This window comes from Colletes gigas, unplaced genomic scaffold (genome assembly GCF_013123115.1).
Source record: "Colletes gigas isolate AHSC1104 unplaced genomic scaffold, ASM1312311v1 Colletes_gigas_Sc00041, whole genome shotgun sequence".
In the NCBI taxonomy this organism is placed as follows: Eukaryota; Metazoa; Arthropoda; class Insecta; order Hymenoptera; family Colletidae; genus Colletes; species Colletes gigas.
In genome coordinates, this window is record NW_025106670.1 from 1,020,458 (window position 1) to 1,040,155 (window position 19,698).

Genomic DNA, 19,698 nt, shown 5'->3' on the forward strand with positions numbered 1-19,698 from the left:
TCCCATTAAGGCCGTATATTGGTGGTTCGCTTAAAATTTTCAAAGCACCTACGAGCTATAGCCATTTTTGTCATTATTGATCCCAATAACCATCATCTTAAGTACAAGTTTCATTTATGTTTTGGAAAAATTATATTGTGCCATTGTCAATAAGCTAAACACAAATTTATTGGTTCGTTTGTACCAAACAAAGCCCCATCTTCCATCTTTTTCGATAGTTTGGACTTATCCTATGATATGTATTAACATTAATGTGTACTGTAAATAGGGAACAAAGATGTATGTTTAGTGTTTAGATTCAGCTCGAAAGTGTCTGATAAAATTGAATTTTAACGTTGGATGGATACGTGTGCGACAGAATTCGATTTTCTCTGGCATGTCTGACCATTATTCGCTATTTCTACTTGAATTTTGATATTTACTATTTCTCGTGTTTTCTGTAACCCACAAACGTAGAAATCTCTTTATTAACATATGTCAGAATTATTGTGGACTTTATTAAACGTCGGTTTAATTGCTTTAGTAGCCGCAAAATGGCGGCAAAAGTCTTCGTAGCTGCAGGTCGTCGTTGTTGATCGCTCGAACAGTTGGCTGGGGTAAGAAAAGCAGTTGATTCTATCCAAGATGCGCCGATGTTTTTCCAAGGGGTTGAATCTCGCGCCCCGGAGGGTGCTGCTGTAGGTGTAAAGGGGAAATCTACGAGGCGTAGACCTGGTTAGGGATTTGTTACGCAAACTTCATCGTGACGCTGGGATAACAAATCACTACACGTTCATTTCCCATTACTACGTACCGATCAAACCCCAAATTCCTCTTTCCTGGAAATCAGATTTCAAACAAAATCTCATGGAAACACGCGATCAACTCATTCGAATTTCTATTTTCTTTTCTATTACAATTTCATGTCCATTCAATTTAGATTTTTCTTTCGTTCCTATTTCTTTTAATCATTTATTTTCGAAATTCAATGGCATATTTTATGTTGTAGTTTCTAATTATTCAAATTATTTTTCTATATTCATTCAAAATACAATGACATATTTTATGTTGTAGTTTCTAATTATTCAAATTATTTTTCTATATCCATTCAAAATACAATGACATATTTTATGTTGTAGTTTCTAATTATTCAAATTATTTTTCTATATCCATTCAATTTAGATTTTTCTTTCGTTCCTATTTCTTCTAATTGTTTTTATATCACAATATTTTATATTGTAGTCGTCGTAAATTTACAGTTTTTTTTTTTTTGTATTATAATACAGAATGGTTTCTGTCTTTAATGAGATCATTTTAATAATTCTCCAGGGAAGTAACAAGAATTCCCAAATTATTTTTCTCTGTAAATCTCGCGTTATTGTGAGGGGGATCTTGGACGTAGAAATAATGACCCAGATCTACCCTCGATCAAAATATAGAGGGGGTTAAGTGCTACACGCAGGTCAGAATCGATTGGTCGGGTCAAGAAGAATTATTTAACTCTTCTCTCGACCTCGTCGCCGCCCTTAACCTAATCAGAAAGGGGAGAGAGAGATATCGCGGAAAAAGGGCAATAAAAGTGAAGAGCCGAGTCCAACCCGGCAGCTGAAGGTGCTGTGGGCTTTTTGGAACTATACTTCGCAACAGAATGCCACCCAGGATAAGATAGATGCACAGCCATTCGGATAAACTCGTATTTCGATTATCGGGGGTGAGGGGTCAGCGTTATTAAGCGTCTTTGTTGAATTTATCTGCGTGGCTGAGGGCAAAGTATTGATTCAACCTGTTCCAACAGGAAACGCACGTATTGAAAAGCTGCGCCTATTTCTGCCCGAGCAATCCTATTTCCATAATCCGACGGGAAGCGACAATATACAAGCGGATGCGTTTCTGGAAACGCGCCCTGAATTCTAGTGTCCTCTTCTAGCCTCTCGAAACTTTCGTAACCAAGTGTAACTATGGAACGATGTTTGCATACCTAAAATGGTATTTAAAAACCCCATAAATGGGATCACTGTCGACAAATCATAATGGCGCGTGAGTTAAGAAAAATGAAGTGTTTCGATTGAAAAATACAAAACTCACCATTAAAGAAACTCACCAAAGGAAAAATATCAGTCTGAAGCTATGTTTAGACAACTGATTTTTTATTGATGCTATAATGAATAATAATAAATATTTAAATCTTTCAAAGAATAATTTCACACTTTACCGACCGATAGCCTATTAATCGACTGTTTTACCGGCCAACACTTACCGACCGATAAAACAGTTGATTAATAGGCTATCGGTCGGTAAGCGTTGGCTGGTAAAACAGTCGATTAATAGGCTACCGGTCGGTAAAGTGTTAATATTGATTTTATCGTCGTGTTAACCCATCTCTGTCTCTGTTTTTCAGAGATCTCTAAACGCGACAGTTGCATTGCAAGCCTCGTTACATCGAGAAACATAAGAACGAGGCATTTACTTGGCCAGTACCATCTTGTACATCTACTTACAATTGAGATATTTGTCTTGCATCTGACGTTGCGTCTTACTTGCCATAGGAAGCTGCTAAAGCACTCGAACGGAAGTTCCTGCCGGGTCTGCGCTGCATGCGACGTATAACGCAACGCCAATAACTCACCCAGTGCGCGTCGACCTTCGAAAAGAGGCACTCTCTCCTTCTAGCTCAGCTGGAGAGTGTCCTCCTCTCTTTTACTACCATTTTCCCCGCCAGGCTCCTTCAGAACAACCCTAGGCGCCGTTAAGTTTGCGACGAGCGAGAAATTACAAGGGAGGTTTGGTTAAATTCCACCTTTTTGCCTCCTCCTCTCTCTCAGCTTGTGTTTCGTGTTTTCCTCAAGACTTTGGTCCCCAACGGGATCTAATTCGCTAATTCGCCTTCAATTCTCGAGATCATGAATCGCTAAATCCACAAGCTGGAAAAGTCGCGACAAACGCCTGGAGAGAGGAAATTTAAGTCGGGGAAGCCATCTTGTCGGATCACGGAAGCCACCTCGCGGCTCGGGCTCGGTTTATCCAGATTTTCAACAAAAATGGAATATGGGAATATCGATGAGACGCTGCTTTGGATATTCTCAGCATAGGGAATAGGAATGGGAATAGTAGAAAATACTAAAATTGTAATTTAAAGCAAGTAAAGAAAAAAAAAACACAAATAGAACGTCTTTGCTTATCAGAAGACCACTTTCGCAAGGAACCAAAGGTTGAATTATTCTCTTATCGAATCGATACATTTGTCCAAGTCACGGAAGAACTCAGAGACCAGCTCTGATAACCTAGAAGAGAAGGCAAAAGAGGTTTTACGATTAATCGGAAAGGAAGTGCTTCTAACCAGTCAAAACTCTTGAAAGCTAGGTTAGCTAGAGTAGATTAGTTACTAAACTTTGTATTAGTCACTATTATTATCGTCTAATTGTAAAACCTGTCACTTCAATAAGAGTCACTGATGAGTACTGATGGTTGCCACAGCCTTCCTTAGTGTTTCCCATTTATTATCGAATCGATACATTTGTCCAAGTCACGGAAGAACTCAGAGACCAGCTCTGATAGCACAGAAGAGAAGGCAAAAGAGGTTTTACGATTAATCGGAAAGGAAGTGCTTCTAACCAGTCAAAACTCTTGAAAGCTAGGTTAACTAGAGTAGATTAGTTACTAAACTTTGTATTAGTCACTATTATTATCGTCTAATTGTAAAATCTGTCACTTCAATAAGAGTCACTGATGAGTACTGATGGTTGCCACAGCCTTCCTTAGTGTTTCCCATTTATTATCGAATCGATACATTTGTCCAAGTCACGGAAGAACTCAGAGACCAGCTCTGATTGCACAGAAGAGAAGGCAAAAGAGGTTTTACGATTAATCGGAAAGGAAGTGCTTCTAACCAGTCAAAACTCTTGAAAGCTAGGTTAGCTAGAGTAGATTAGTTACTAAACTTTGTATTAGTCACTATTATTATCGTCTAATTGTAAAATCTGTCACTTCAATAAGAGTCACTGATGAGTACTGATGGTTGCCACAGCCTTCCTTAGTGTTTCCCATTTATTATCGAATCGATACATTTGTTCAAGTCACGGAAGAACTCAGAGACCAGCTCTGATTGCACAGAAGAGAAGGCAAAAGAGGTTTTACGATTAATCGGAAAGGAAGTGCTTCTAACCAGTCAAAACTCTTGAAAGCTAGGTTAGCTAGAGTAGATTAGTTACTAAACTTTGTATTAGTCACTATTATTATCGTCTAATTGTAAAATCTGTCACTTCAATAAGAGTCACTGATGAGTACTGATGGTTGCCACAGCCTTCCTTAGTGTTTCCCATTTATTATCGAATCGATACATTTGTCCAAGTCACGGAAGAACTCAGAGACCAGCTCTGATAGCACAGAAGAGAAGGCAAAAGAGGTTTTACGATTAATCGGAAAGGAAGTGCTTCTAACCAGTCAAAACTCTTGAAAGCTAGGTTAGCTAGAGTAGATTAGTTACTAAACTTTGTATTAGTCACTATTATTATCGTCTAATTGTAAAATCTGTCACTTCAATAAGAGTCACTGATGAGAACTGATGGTTGCCACAGCCTTCCTTAGTGTTTCCCATTTATTATCGAATCGATACATTTGTCCAAGTCACGGAAGAACTCAGAGACCAGCTCTGATAGCACAGAAGAGAAGGCAAAAGAGGTTTTACGATTAATCGGAAAGGAAGTGCTTCTAACCAGTCAAAACTCTTGAAAGCTAGGTTAGCTAGAGTAGATTAGTTACTAAACTTTGTATTAATCACTATTATTATCGTCTAATTGTAAAACCTGTCACTTCAATAAGAGTCGCTGATGAGTACTGATGGTTGCCACAGCCTTCCTTAGTGTTTCCCATTTATTATCGAATCGATACATTTGTCCAAGTCACGGAAGAACTCAGAGACCAGCTCTGATAGCACAGAAGAGAAGGCAAAAGAGGTTTTACGATTAATCGGAAAGGAAGTGCTTCTAACCAGTCAAAACTCTTGAAAGCTAGGTTAGCTAGAGTAGATTAGTTACTAAACTTTGTATTAATCACTATTATTATCGTCTAATTGTAAAATCTGTCACTTCAATAAGAGTCACTGATGAGTACTGATGGTTGCCACAGCCTTCCTTAATGTTTCCCCATTTTCTTCGCAACATTTTAACAAAAATTCGAAACGCATTTTTCAGAATGCAAAGTTTGCACGCGACTTTAAATGAAAAACTCCTGCTTTTCCGTTTCCCCCAGCCCCGGCAAATCGTTTTAAGTGGAAGGATGCAAGTTCGAGACGGAGAACTGTCCCTTCCTTTTTCGTTTCTGTTTAACGAGGTCAAAGTGGTCTTCATTTTTCTCGTTTCTAAGCCGCAGCCGTCGATTTCTCAGGTAATAACCAGCGTCCCCCCCGCCTTCACAAAGTTTCTTTCGTGAAATGTACGAAAAGAAAATTGTCTCGCGGCTCGGGGATCCGGTAGAAACGCGGCGGAATAACTGGCCGGATAAAAAGGAAACATTGCGAGACTTTGAACGACTAATGTACCGTAAAATATACATTTAACCGTGAGGAAGGTTGGCGGGACGCGTCAGCGTGGCTGCTGTGACGGACTCAGCGTCTTTTCGTGCCGAGTTTGCTGCTCCAGCAGCCCGTGCAAGGAATCGATGCATTTCTCATAGCGATGCGGAACGTTCCTCCGCGGTGAGAAATATACTTCCTTCCCGGCAGAACCGGGGGGAGAACTTTGATCATTGGCATAGTTCGTTCGATTGAAACGGCACGTGAGTACCACTATGGTTAGACACCGCTTCTCTCGGTAATAAGATAAAGCTTCAGTGGTATTTTCTACAGCCTCTGCTGTTTGGTGCAAGACTTTAAACAATCCATTCGTTCCTTTTTCCAGATTTTATTGAAGCTTTAAAAATTGAGAAAATTGCTAAAGTTGCAAGACTGTACTCTCTGTTCTTTAATGCTTATTGGAGTAAACAGAGATTCTAGACGAAATAAGACGAAATGAGACGAAAATCAAGAATATCAATTTGTTGATTGAGGCTTTGTTATGAAGTTATTAAAAAATTTCAAATCATTCTGAAAAAATTATTTTTGTTTGCGGGGGTCAGTTACAATCATTTTTGGTCAATGGACATATCCCTGAAATCCTAACCATTTTCGAGAAAAAAATTCGAGTGACTAAATCTTTCGGTGAAAAAAAATTTTGTCAAATCGATCTGGAAAACATATTTTTGGTTGCAGGGGTCGATTACAATCATTTTTGGTCATTACACATATACTCGAAATCCTACCCATTTTCGAGAAAAAAATTCCTTACCGAAAATATAATCTGGAGGCCTGAAATGGTTCCCCGAAATTACATGCGAATCTTTAAAATGTCATAACTTTTGAACGGATCGACGGATTTTAAAGTTTCAAAATGCAAACAACGCGTATTTTGATGCAGAATATGTAGAAATTCAAAAAATATCCGAAAAGTTGTTCCTTAACCCTGTAAAGTGAGAAAACCCCCATAAAAATGGCCCAATTTTCAAAAAGCCATAACTCCTATAATAGCGAACATATTTCAATGAAACTTTTTTTCTAAGTAGACCTCATGGGTACCTACAAAAAACTATTAGACAACTTTTCTATAGGGCGTCAAATGAAATCACTAAAAATGAAAAACAATTTTTAAGAATCGACAGGGGGTAGGTGCCTTAATTTTTCGGCGAAATTGAAAAGTTTCAAATCATTCCGAAAAAATTATTTTTTGTTGCGGGGGTCAATTACAATCATTTTTGGTCAATAGACCTACCCTCGAAATCCTACGCACTTTCTAGAAAAAAATTCGAGAAGTCGTGAAATTTTTTGACGAAAAATAAAATTTTAAATCGTTATAAAAAAATTATTTTCAGTTGCAGGAGTGTATTAAAATCATTTCTCGTGAATAGACATACCCTCGAATTCCTAACCATTTTCGAGAAAAAAATTCCTTACCGAAAATATAGTATGTCTGACCATACGTTGACATGTTTCCCTGAAAATCGCCAAAAAACTTTCAAATCATTCTGGAAAAATTATTTTCAGTTGCGGGGGTCAATTGCAATTATTTTTGGTGAATAGACACACCCCCGAAATCCCACTCAGTTTCTAGAAAAAAATTCGAGAAGGCCTGAAATTTTTCAACGGGGAAAAAAAAAATTTCAATTCGTTTTAGAAAAATTATTTTCGGCCGTGGGGGTCAATTGCAATCATTCTTGGTCAATAGACATATCCCCGAAATCCTAACCATTTTCGAGTAAAAAATTCCTTACCGAAAATGTCTGACCATATATTAGCATGTTTCACTGAAATTTTTTTACTACATTTAAGATACGCACACTAATTAATTCTACGTGATAATAGCATCATTCTAACGACCTAAAAAGGCACGAAAGTGTTCCACACTTTCGAATTGACCTCGAATCGAAAGGAAAATGTTGCTCAAAGTACTTCCTATCGCGAAAACGAATATGATAATTGATAATCGAGCGTGGTGCGAAACGATGGTGAAAATTCGCAGGAAAATGAACGCCACGAGGCATGTTGCGAGCGTACACAAGCTCTCGCTGGATGTGAACGAAGGATGAGCGGGTGGGTAGAAAAATGATGGAGCGAAAGAAGCGAGAGCTTAATTCTCCTCGGTTCTCGCCCCGGAGCACCGACCTACTTCCTTCGTGGAAAGCATCAAAGATTTTTAAACGTCCTCTATGTATTTCCTCGCACGAGGACGAAGCACAAATTGTTAAGTCGTTGCAAAGTGGAGCACCTTCGTTTCCGTTTTTTTTTTTTTAATCGAGGCGTTACGTTCATCCTACTTCCCCTTACTTTCATTAACAAATTCTAGATTCACAGAACCCAACAGTAGTTTATGTTAAATTTGATTCAAATGGTTATTAATAGACATTTATAGAAAATTTTAATTCTCGAAAATCTACAGAATGCACTTAATATGCAAAAGTATACAAAATTAATTGATGTAAGACACGAATTATTATATTTAGGGGTTCAGACAATACTTTATAAAACTCACATTTCATTATTTCTATTAATAAAAATAGGAATTTGCATACAGATCCTTAGTCTAGTTATTAATATTTAGAGGGTGTTGTTTAAGTAATTTCTGCATTGGAAAATAGAATAATCCCAAAATTTACAACATCTTCGAAACTTTGAATGGTTATTAATATTTAGAGGGTGTTGTTGAAGGAATTTCTGCATTAGAAAATAGAATAATCCCAAAATTTCCAACATCTTCGAAACCTTGAATGGTTATTAATGTTTGAAGAGTGTTATTGAAGTAATTTTTACATTAAAAAATAGAATAATCCCAAAATTTCCAACGACTTCGGAACCTTGAATGGTTATTAATGTTTGAAGAGTGTTATTGAAGTAATTTTTACATTAAAAAATAGAATTTTTTATAATAATATAAAAAATATATAATCCCAAAGTTTCCAACGACTTCGAAACTTTGAATGGTTATTAATATTTAGAGGGTGTTGTTGAAGTAATTTTTGCATTAAAAAATAGAATAATCGCAAAATTTCCAACCCTTTGAGATTTCGAGACCCTGAGAGATTAGATATCTTATTGATAATAAGTCATCGTAAGCATGATCCGATCGATCGAATCTTGTTCAAAGAACCAGAAACCGTATTATTAATCATGGGGAAACTTCTCCGCAGAGAGTCGGATACACATGGGGCTGAATGTTGAGATACCATCGAACAGCTTTAATCATACGCGCCATCAGACAAAGGATTTCATGCAGGGCCCTTTGATCATGAACACTGAGCCCTTAAATCATCATGGGAATAGGTAGCAGGGAAGAACTGTGCAACTCTTGTTACGAATCGTGGTCCCTGTGTAGCTATAATCGATAAAACCAAATTAATGTCATCATAAAAATTAGTATGTGGATCTCCCCATCGATCTTGACCCTTTCAACATGAGTCAAGATCGATTTGAATCATTTCGTGACGTCGAACTCGTGTCACTTCGAACGGTAGTCCAATCCAAACAATTTTAAATGTCTTGACAAATCTTTTTTCTTTTTTTTTTTTAATTTTTATTTAATTTTTACTGTTGCAACGAAACAATTTCTTCGTAGGTTCGAATGGTGGCCCCCACCTCAGTGGGGATCAACCGGCCAATGCGTGGAGCAAAGGCAGTTAAGATGTTATCGTATTTCGCTGCGGCTAACTCGAGGGAATATCCTCGCCTTCGCCGTAACCTTCTCGGTCTGTTTCTCTTCTCGTTTCTCTTGGTCTACGCCGAGAGCACACCACCCACAGCCCACTCGAGCCGGCTGGTCCGATCCTTATCGATTTTGGCCTCGCTACCTCCAATCGCGATGGAGTTTCGCCCTTCCTTTTTACTCTGATTTCCGTTTCTTTCCCGTTGGTCTCTCGAACCGCATTGAATCTTACTAATGGATCGCTGTATCATGCATTAATGTCAGATGCATTGACCCAGTTCCTCAAATCTCCACGCGTTCGTCCCCAATGTTTTATTCCCTGGGGTGGCGAAAAATAGTGCGTCGTTAAATCGATATATCGCGTTTCAATCTTGAAAACAGTGCACGATTTTTCTTATCGTCGGTGTCCAAAGCCATGATGCAAAGAAATAAAGCGAATACTCGAATGTTCGATTACCATATTAACACTAAACCTACCACGAACCGGTCAAACGACCGTTTTCAAAATTTCATTTAGAATTTCTAACGTACAATGTTACTTTAGCGCACATTTAACTTGACGATTTTTCATATAGCAAACGTACAATGAATTTTTCAATATTCACTTCTATTCTTATTGTTTTCTTATTGTTTTCTGAGAAAAATATGTAGTCTCTTTTGTCCATAACGATCGGGCGTTTTATTTTGGTCCTCTAGAATCTCCCATTAAAATTTGTCCCAGGAGTGGCCGAACACCCCTGTATTATAGTCCAGTATTCAGTTTCCATTGTCTCAGGACAGTCTAATAACGCGTATTAAAAATACTAAAACTTTAGACGCGTGCAGTTCCGAAACTACCAGGGATATATTAATTATTAAGGTATTGTTAGAGGCGGCAAGGCCTCCCCTTTAAAACGGTTTTTGGTTTTTGACGATCGGACTTACCGTTTTCGAGATATCGTAATTTATGTAAAGGGGTATTTTTCTTAATTTGACTATCGCTGTCTTCGTCTGACGCGTCGCGTTGGACCTCCTTGTCGCGCGTGAGTCGAGACAGTCACGTGACGTGGAAGCGTAGTGTTTCCAAGTGTTTACTACGCACTGTTTACTATCGTTCACGCGCGCGAGTTCATTGATAAACAATGAACGTAAACAAAGGCTCCGGGACCGTCTTATCTCCGAAACTAGCCACCGCATCGACTTGAAACTAAAATCGCTATATCTCCGGAACTAATAAAGCTATCGACTCGTACAAACGCTCGTTTTAAAGGGCATTTCATCCTCTATCCGATGACTATAACAACTATTATAATTTATGCTATCTTCTATGTTTATTTTCACATTTACTTCGACGCTACATACCTAAAGTAGTTTCAACAATTCCTACCGATCGTACGACTGTATATTATACGATATAATGCAAAAATTATTAGAAATCATTTGACCGGTCATGGTAGGAATAGGTATACACGAAGCGTTGGTAGATTTAGTGTTAATAAGGTGCTTTAATCATTCGTTGATGATTGTTTTTCCTTTTTCAAGATAATCAATGGTAATTATTTCACGCAAATCCCAAAAATCCTACGTAATTAATTTCTACCTTATTTACATCTTCACTGAGACCGTTCACTATTAATAGCTTGTCAAACAAATACTAAGCAATGTAGCGTCTCCAAACTTGAAACTTAAGCTCTGTTAATACCTCTCCGACCATAGTCATCTTCTTAAAACAATAACCCTCATCTATACCTCAGGCCAGGTGCCTGAAACTATTCTATCTCGATGTTCGATTTCATCTCAATTTTCTATAGACTTCATGGTTTAATCTATCATTCTATCCTATTGTTATGTCCTCCTAATCTCCTTAATAATCGAAGAGCAATTGTAACTTTTGATGCCACGAACACAACTTTTTTTTTCAGATTCTTTCGAGTTTCCCTGAGATATTCGCGAATAACTCGAGATTAAAACACAATGATTCAAGGGGCTCAGAATGAAGTCGATCGATGAGACTCGCCATTTAATTTTTTACCAAAGACTTCCCCCGCGTATAATCCCCTAAACGGTTTAACTGCCTACAATCCTCATTTCTCGTCCGAGTCGCGATAGATTTTGTCATAGGAGATAAAACCCTTTAATGGAGGAGTCTGATCAAAAGGGATCGTTCGCTGTCATTCGGGTTGTAAATCCGTGCTCTCAAACGGGAGCCTCGTTTCGCTGCCGAAGAAAATGGATAACGGCGATTTAATCTCCCCGGGCCTGACGAGCTTTATTTTTTTCCTGAAATATGAATGATACCATAATTTTTAGCATAGTCGGTCGAGGTACAGATTATTCGTCTAAGAATGTGGAATTAAAATCTCTGTAAATTGCTTTTCCTATACAAAGATCTCAATATAGTGTCAAATTATTAAATATAAATATTAAGAATATAGTGAATATCCAGTCACTTTGATAAAGCTTAGAAATAAATTCTTTGATCGCAACAAAAATTAATATAGCGATAAAGCAAGGTAAATTGTAGGATTAATTGATTATTTATTGTCTTTTTACTTATTGAATGGCCCTCGTATAACTCTTATATTAATATTAGTATAAATTTCTTTCACTTTCAATAATTTCACAGCTCCAAGGAGCCATTTCACGGTCCCAAGGAAACAAACTCAGGAAACAAAATTAAAAACCAACCCTTTCGCGTTAGAGTCCCGCGGAACTTCGATCATTTATTAACGCAAGATTCCCAGTCAAGATTCATAGCGCGCGAAAGTAAACTCTCAAAGGAAATGCGCAGCGAAGAAGCGTAAAGCTGCTCCGAGCAGAACTGCCTGGAAAAGGGAAAAGGATCAACGCAGTCACGTAACACGTTGCGGCGGAAGCCCGCGCTTCCTGGGGGGGGGGGAAAAAATTGCGAAAGAAGGAACATCGACAACTCATTCCGTACGCACCGCTCCTGTCGGCGCTGTAGTCGTTTCTTCTGAAAGTTTCATGAGCTTCGCGCCGATCGGGGAAGCTTTTTATTTGCACGGAACACTTTTGCATTTTTACGAGCAAGGTTACGTGCGGGGGCCCTTCACCGAGACCTTTGAGCTCTCCATACGTGTTACAACACCCTCAGAACATTCGTGTCAATATTTCCTGATGGGTATTCAAAGTTCAACATTTTCTGGAAATGAAACTTCACGCGAAAGGTCTTGTCTTAAAAGATGAAGAAGCCATGTCGATATTTCAGACATTTCTAAGCAAACTAAACACTTCTAGAAAGTTAATTAGAGAAGGTTAGTAATTGGTATTGTGTTTTCTGTTGATAAATACAGAACCATACGATCATTTTATAGCTTCACAAACTAGTTCTGTAATATGGAAAGCTAAGAAATGACGTGACTAAAATAAAAATTAAATTTTAGAAGAATTGACGTTTTATTTTAAGTTTACTAATGTTCTATGCACGAGAATGGAGAGTTCTGAGAGTTTCTAAGAGTTCTGAGTTATTCTATAGCTATAGCTATACTATACTATAGCTATATTTTGAAATAGGATAGAGTAGATTTTATATGAAATAATTTTATATGCTTCAAAAATCCTATTTAATAATAGAATAATTTTCAAATATCCACTTGAAATTATTAATAATTGAATAGAATTTTTGATTTAATATTGTAAATTGATTGTAGCTATATTTTGAAATAGGATAGAGTAGATTTTATATGAAATAATTTTATATGCTTCAAAAATCCTATTTAATAATAGAATAATTTTCAAATATCCACTTGAAATTATTAATAATTGAATAGAATTTTTGATTTAATATTGTAAATTGATTGTAGCTATATTTTGAAATAGGATAGAGTAGATTTTATATGAAATAATTTTATATGCTTCAAAAATCCTATTTAATAATAGAGTAATTTTCAAATATCCACTTGAAATTATTAATAGTTGAATAGAATTTTTGATTGTATATTGTAAATTGATTATAGCTATATTTTAAAATAGAGTAGAATAAATTTTATATGAAATAATTTTATATGCTTCAAAAATCCTATTTAATAATAGAGCTAATTCAATTGAGTTATTATTGAGTTATTCTTGTAAATTTTATTTTGATTTTAGTAACCTCGTTTCTCAGCCCTCCATATCACAGACCTAAATTATGAAACAACTATAAGAATATTTAATAGCTTCTAAACCAAGTTACAGAGTTCTTTTGTAATAGCGTGGAATTGCGTTAAAAAGTGTTTCAATAAGGAAAACTATATTTCACGTATCTCTTCCGCCAGACGCGAATTAAATTTCAATTTTCCGCGGAATTCGAGTAAGTTCGAAGATAACCGACTTTCCCCCCCGCGGTCTTTCTATTACCAATGTCTATGTTACGAATGGAGATAACGGAATATTTAATAAAGTCTTGAAAACTCTTCGCGGGTCTTATTTAATCTTCAATCTATTCCGTACCGTGTTCGCGGTTTCACTGTATTCCTGGAACTCTTCCAATCTCGCCTGAACATTTTGCTCGCTTTTTCGGCCGCTTCTAACTAACTTTATTTCACGGATTTAGTTCCTCGTCGATCTCGAGCGGGTTCTATTCTTATTCAGAAAATTCTCGTATTCCGCGGGGCCTGGCGACTTTTTTCCACCCCCTCCAAACTCATTCGTGCCTCTAGGAAGAACGACGGAACTTGCGATAAGTCGACCCCCCCCCGTCAGGTGTGACCCGAAAAGAAAGCTTTCAATAGAAACGTCTTCGGTTAAGAACGCAGATTCCAGGACCTCTCGGGGATCGAACTTTTCCCTCCGTGAGAAGACAGAAGCATCCTACAACTTCTCTGAACTCGTTTCCCTTCATGCTGGATACGAGGAAACACTGAAGCTTCCTTCCACGTCGCGTTTATGCATAAACAATCGAAACTAAGCAATTCTTGACGGAATATTCAATTATTTTAGCAACTAGAAACTAGAAAACTCTTGTTTCTTAACCCCTCGATGAATGCTCTGAGTCTAATAGGCCCTAAAGGGTATAGCCGAATAAGAGGGTGAAATGTGAATTGTGCCCTTGAACCAAATGTGACATACGATGGATTCATCGATAGAGCATCAAGAAAAAACGTTCTTTGCCAAATTTTAACCCTCTATCTTGTTTGGAAGGGTAGCTATTGAGAAAATTCGGATTTCTGCCTATTTCCCCTATTTAATCGAGTAGAAAAATTATGAAAAAAATCTGGTGCATTGTGGTTATTGAGATACCTGTTTGAGAATTTTTTCAGATTTTTCGATTCCAAATCCTAGGTGTGAAAAATTGAAAACGCAAAAAAAACACAGAAAAATACGGATTTCGTATTGAAGCTTTCGAGACACTAGATTTCTATAATTACTGTAAATGCGTATTGTCATTGGTAATCTCCCTGAATTTTTTCAGATTTTTTGGTAGGGTGCGCCGTAGTAGGAAAAATGAATAACCGATTTTTTCGACGTTTTTCGCGTGAAAAAGCATCTTAACTTTGAATTTTTGTATTCTCTTTAATAGATAACTATATTGTATGGTTTTAAACATTTCTATGTTGAGCAGAACATTGTATACAAGAAGAAAAGCAAAAATAAGTCACGAAAAAAAAAGTGTTATGCGCGATATATGTATTTGAATTTTTTTTCGAAACTGTGTAGGATTTCGGGGGTATGTCTATTCACCAAAAACAATTGTATTTGGCCCCCTTAGCTAGAAATAATTTTTTCAGATCGATTTGAAATTTTTTTTTCGTCGAAAAATTTAGACACCTACACCCTGGTTGATTTTTCTTAAAAAATTGTTTTTCATTTTTAATAAATTTGTTTCACGGTCTACAGAAAAAATGTCTAATACTTTTTTATAGGCACCGATGAGCTCTACTTTAGAAAAAATTTTCATTGAGATATGTTCACTATTGTAGGAGTTATGGCCGTTTGAAAATTGGACCATTTTTATGGGGTTTTTCTAACTTTGCGGGATTAAGGAACAACTTTTTCACTATTGTTATAATGCCTACATATTCTTCGCCAAAATACGCGTTATTTGCCGCTTCAAACATTAAAATCCTTCGATACGTTCAGAAGTTATGACATTTTAAAGATTCGCATGAAGATTTTCGGTAAAGAATTATTTTCTCGAAAGCGCGTAGGATTTCGGGGATATGTCTGTTCACTTGAAATGCTTGCAATCGATCCTTGTAACTAAATATAATTTTTTTAGTACGATTGGAAATTGTTCAATTTCGTCCAAAAATTTCAGTACCTACTGCAAGAAGATTTTTCAATAAAAAGAATATGAGCGTATATTTTAGGTGATAATATTTTTTAAATATTAATAAACAAATAGTTTTTCACTGTCGTTTAATTAGAAATTGAAAGAAAAACAAAATTAATATAATAAAAAAAATGATGTATGAAACTTGATGAAGATATTAGAACAAATAACAGTGAAAGGAAAGCGACCAAACTTATTTTTTTTTGTTGACTTATCAGGGGAGAAACGTTTGCATAAAAAGTTGAAAAGGTGCAAAGAAGATGAGGATGCGAGGGAGAGTATACATCAATTCGCGAGAAAGGTACATCGATGTATTTTCGAGTGTAAGGTGTTTTCGTTCGGAATAAACTACTTCTTGCGCATGAATCATATATAACTTTGGGGAGCCTCATAGAACTCTAAAAAATTTATGGCTTGCTACGTCACGAACATGTCTCCGACGCGATGTGTTTCGCTTACCCTAACTCTCAGGCAGACGAATCCGATGTATATTTAAGAACTTAGTCTGGTCCTTTCGGTTCACTTGCATTCTGGCTGATTAACTTTTCATTCAATTTCACGTAATATTTATGTTTTTAAACTTTTTTATATCAATTTTTACTCGCGGAAGCTTCAGTTCAAATATTAATTTCATAGTATCACTTTTACATTAGTCTATCTTGACGGTATACAATTATTTTTTTCTGAGTTCATTAATACACTTTTCATTTATACAATTCTTGTTACACAATATATAATCATTGAAGAATAAAATTGGAAATGGTACACAAATTCCATCTTGATCGTTCTTAGAGAAATATTTCATTCAATTCTATTTATTATCTGAGTTTATGTTTCAGGGAAACATCGTGGGACTAACCAAGACACCATGAAGAAAGTATCTTTTCATATTTCTCTATTTTATATGAGTTATGTTTATTGAATATGAGTTTTTGTTTCAGGGAAACATCGTGGGATTGTCGAAGACACCAATAAGAAAATATCTTGTCGTATCTTCGTTTCATATTGGTTATATTTATTGTGTATGAGTGTATGTTTTAGAAAATCATCGTGGGATCGATGAAGACACCAAGAAGAGAATATTTCCTCGTATTTCTTGCGTACTTCGGATCGCGTTAGAATATAAGTAAAAATGTATATAGATTATAAGATAAAAAAGCGTTCTCCAAGCGTTCGATTAAATACTACTGAAACTTGTGCGTTAATTTAAGTGGGGATGATTAATATCAAGGTACATATTAGTATTCTGATATGCAAGGTCCACACGTGCAGTTGCACATTTCTGGTTGGATCTTCCAGTGTCTTATCAGGCACTGTCGTAATAAAAGCATCGGTATAAGGAGGGACGAGTAATAATAAAGTACATATCGGTACTTTGATAATCAGGATTCGTACGTGCAGTTGCACATTCCAATTTCGTTTCTAAAAAAACATGTGATGGACTGTTTCACGTGTATCAACATTCTGTTAGGTTCTCGATCTCTTCGTCAGAGTTCGTACGTGCAGTTGCACGTTCCAATTTCGTTTCTAGAAAACATGTGCATCGTCTCACATGCGTTGACATTTTGTTAGGTTCCTCGTCTCTCGATCGGGCAGTTCTTTCAAGAACTCTCCTTTCGTAGCTCGTTTCCAACTTTTCGATAGCTTCTCCCTCGGATAGGTAGCCGAATTCCTCGCCAAAGGAAGGGTGGTTGGGGCGAGGCTAGGGTGGGTCTCCATTCGCAGCAACCTCCTCGTGGTGAGACCCGGGTCATATTATTTACTATGCGATTAATAGAATTATTAATTACATAGCAAATAATATGGGCTAATGGCTGCGTTTTTCTTATAGTTCCTTCTTTGCCCTGATGTGTGGTCTGATAACCAAATCATATAAATTTTCTCAAGAAATCTGACATTGCTTTAAAATTGATCACAAAGTTGTCTAATTAACACACAAATTTATAATTTCTAAATTAGTAATTTATTTTCGAGCCCGAAAAATTGCTTCTGCACTAATTTGTAAGTTTAGCTCCGGGCGAAAAGGAACCCAATTAATATCGAATCTACCGAAAGTATTCAGTTACGTCGGAATTAATTATGAGTTATACGACGACGCGATATATTATCTTGTCAGTTTAATTAACGAACTGCCATTATTAGTACAGGTTTTGACCGGCGTATAACGAGTGAAAACATATCGAGAATAGCTCAGCAATCGTTATTCGTGGTACGAAATATCAAAAATAGCTTTTTAACCATTTCTCATGAAGACGTTCGCGCGTATCAAATCAGTGTTGCAATTTAAGTTTTTTCGTAGACGAAATTTCGAAGTGTAGATAATTTTCTCGCATAAATTTCATTATATATGGACTGGGAGGTTCTTGGGTCTACACGGCTGTGTCAAGGTAAATGTACTAACGAGACTTGCAAGACCTCTGAGACAGCCCTTGGGAAGGGCCCCGTTCTAATGAATCCATTAACCGGGCGCGACCAATTGCTGTCAGTGAAACGTCATTACCATTAATTGTCAGACCTAACAATTAGCGGCAATACTCGCGGAACGTAAAGGAACATTTATGGATCCATGATCCATACTTGTCAGTCTTTCGATAAGAAACACATTATTTTGGTAGCATAGCAATAACGAAACCTAAATTCAGTGCAATAATGTCAATAAAAACGGTAGTTTGCCTACAAAGCAACGGTGGTGTTCATCGATTTGTCCATTATCCTAATTTCAATTACCCAGCATCCGGGCTGAGGTTAATGGCTACCTGCATGATCCAAAACTATGGAAAATAAAATGGCTCCATAATGAAAATACAAAGCTCGTTGTGGCAGGACTTTATTAGAGTAAAACGCTATTAGGATACAAATTATCAAATTCTGTAGCTTTTGATAATCAAAATTTTTAGAATTCTTTATTACTTTTGTTTTGGACTATTAAAATATAAATTATCAAATTCTGTAGCTTTTGATAATCAAAATTTTTAGAATTCTTGCATTTTATTACTTTTGTTTTGGACTATTAAGATATAAATTATCAAATTTTGTAGGTTTTGATAATCAAAATTTTTAGAATTCTTGCATTTTATTACTTTTGTTTTTGGACTATTAAGATATAAATTATCAAATTCTGTAGCTTTTGATAATCAAAATTTTTAGAATTCTTGCATTTTATTACTTTTGTTTTTGGACTATTAAGATATAAATTATCAAATTTTGTAGGTTTTGATAATCAAAATTTTTAGAATTCTTGCATTTTATTACTTTTGTTTTTGGTTATGAGGATTTTTATTATTTGTTTAATAAAAATCACTAGATTTCAGCCAACGTCTAAACCCCTTTCTAAGCATAAACTTCTCTAAAAAGTTAGCAATAAAAATATAATAAATAGTGAACAATATAAATAAAAATTGACAAGCAAAACATAACTTTTCAAACTAGAGTCAAACGATAAATATATTTGCACGTTTGCTAGAATAAACGAACGCTGAATTAATATTTCGCGTACCTCTGACGTCTCGAACAGCGTCGAGGCACAATGATCCTTGTAATCCTTTCTCGTGATCTAATCTCTGAAGTTTCCGTTGTAGTTTGGTATTACACACAAAGTTTCACACACGTTTCGAAGCATTACTAGATCTCAGTCATCGAGTTTCTCCAGTTATGGATAGAAATACCGCCAAGAATAAATTCTCACGAATTGATACCAATTATTATTCACACTCGGGGGGAAAAAAAATCAATAAATACGGTAGAACTTCGTGACAATCAGCATATTTCGATCTACAGTTTCTACACCGAATAACTTAACTTAATAGTTTGTTATTAATCCTCACTATCAAACATAAGTATTTTTTTTGTTTCGAAAAACCGTAATATACGATATATTGGTGGATATTGAACAAAGTTTAAACTCTTCACCACGTTATCGTGTCACTTTCGATTCACTGGCGATGAAACTAAACGACGAACAATCTCAGAGATTAGCAATCATTCGTGCTGAAATGAAAATCGCTGGCACGTGGAACACACCACACTTACGAACTGTATGGCGATTAAAAATCGATACGAAACCGGTATGTTATAAAATTGTTGACATCCGTCGCGGGGTAAATTTAACGAACGAATCGCGAGAGATGCAAAACACCCGCACGCTGCCCGACGACTGAAAGAGCGAGCGTCTGCTGCACTCCAGGCAAACAGTGCGCATGCGACGTAAACAAACCGTGAAGAGAAACTTCACGTACCGGGTGG

General features: G+C 36.5%; 1 protein-coding gene across 1 annotated transcript in view; it reads right to left on the minus strand.

The window, feature by feature from the left end:
* LOC122402895 (semaphorin-2A) overlaps positions 1 to 19,048 on the minus strand; it is a 680,389-nt gene extending 661,341 nt beyond the window's left edge. The window contains exon 1 of the mRNA XM_043406053.1: positions 18,953 to 19,048. The gene's annotated coding sequence lies outside the window, so the exon portion shown is untranslated. The remainder of the gene's footprint in view (positions 1 to 18,952) is intronic.
* Between the last annotated feature and the right edge of the window lie 650 nt (positions 19,049 to 19,698).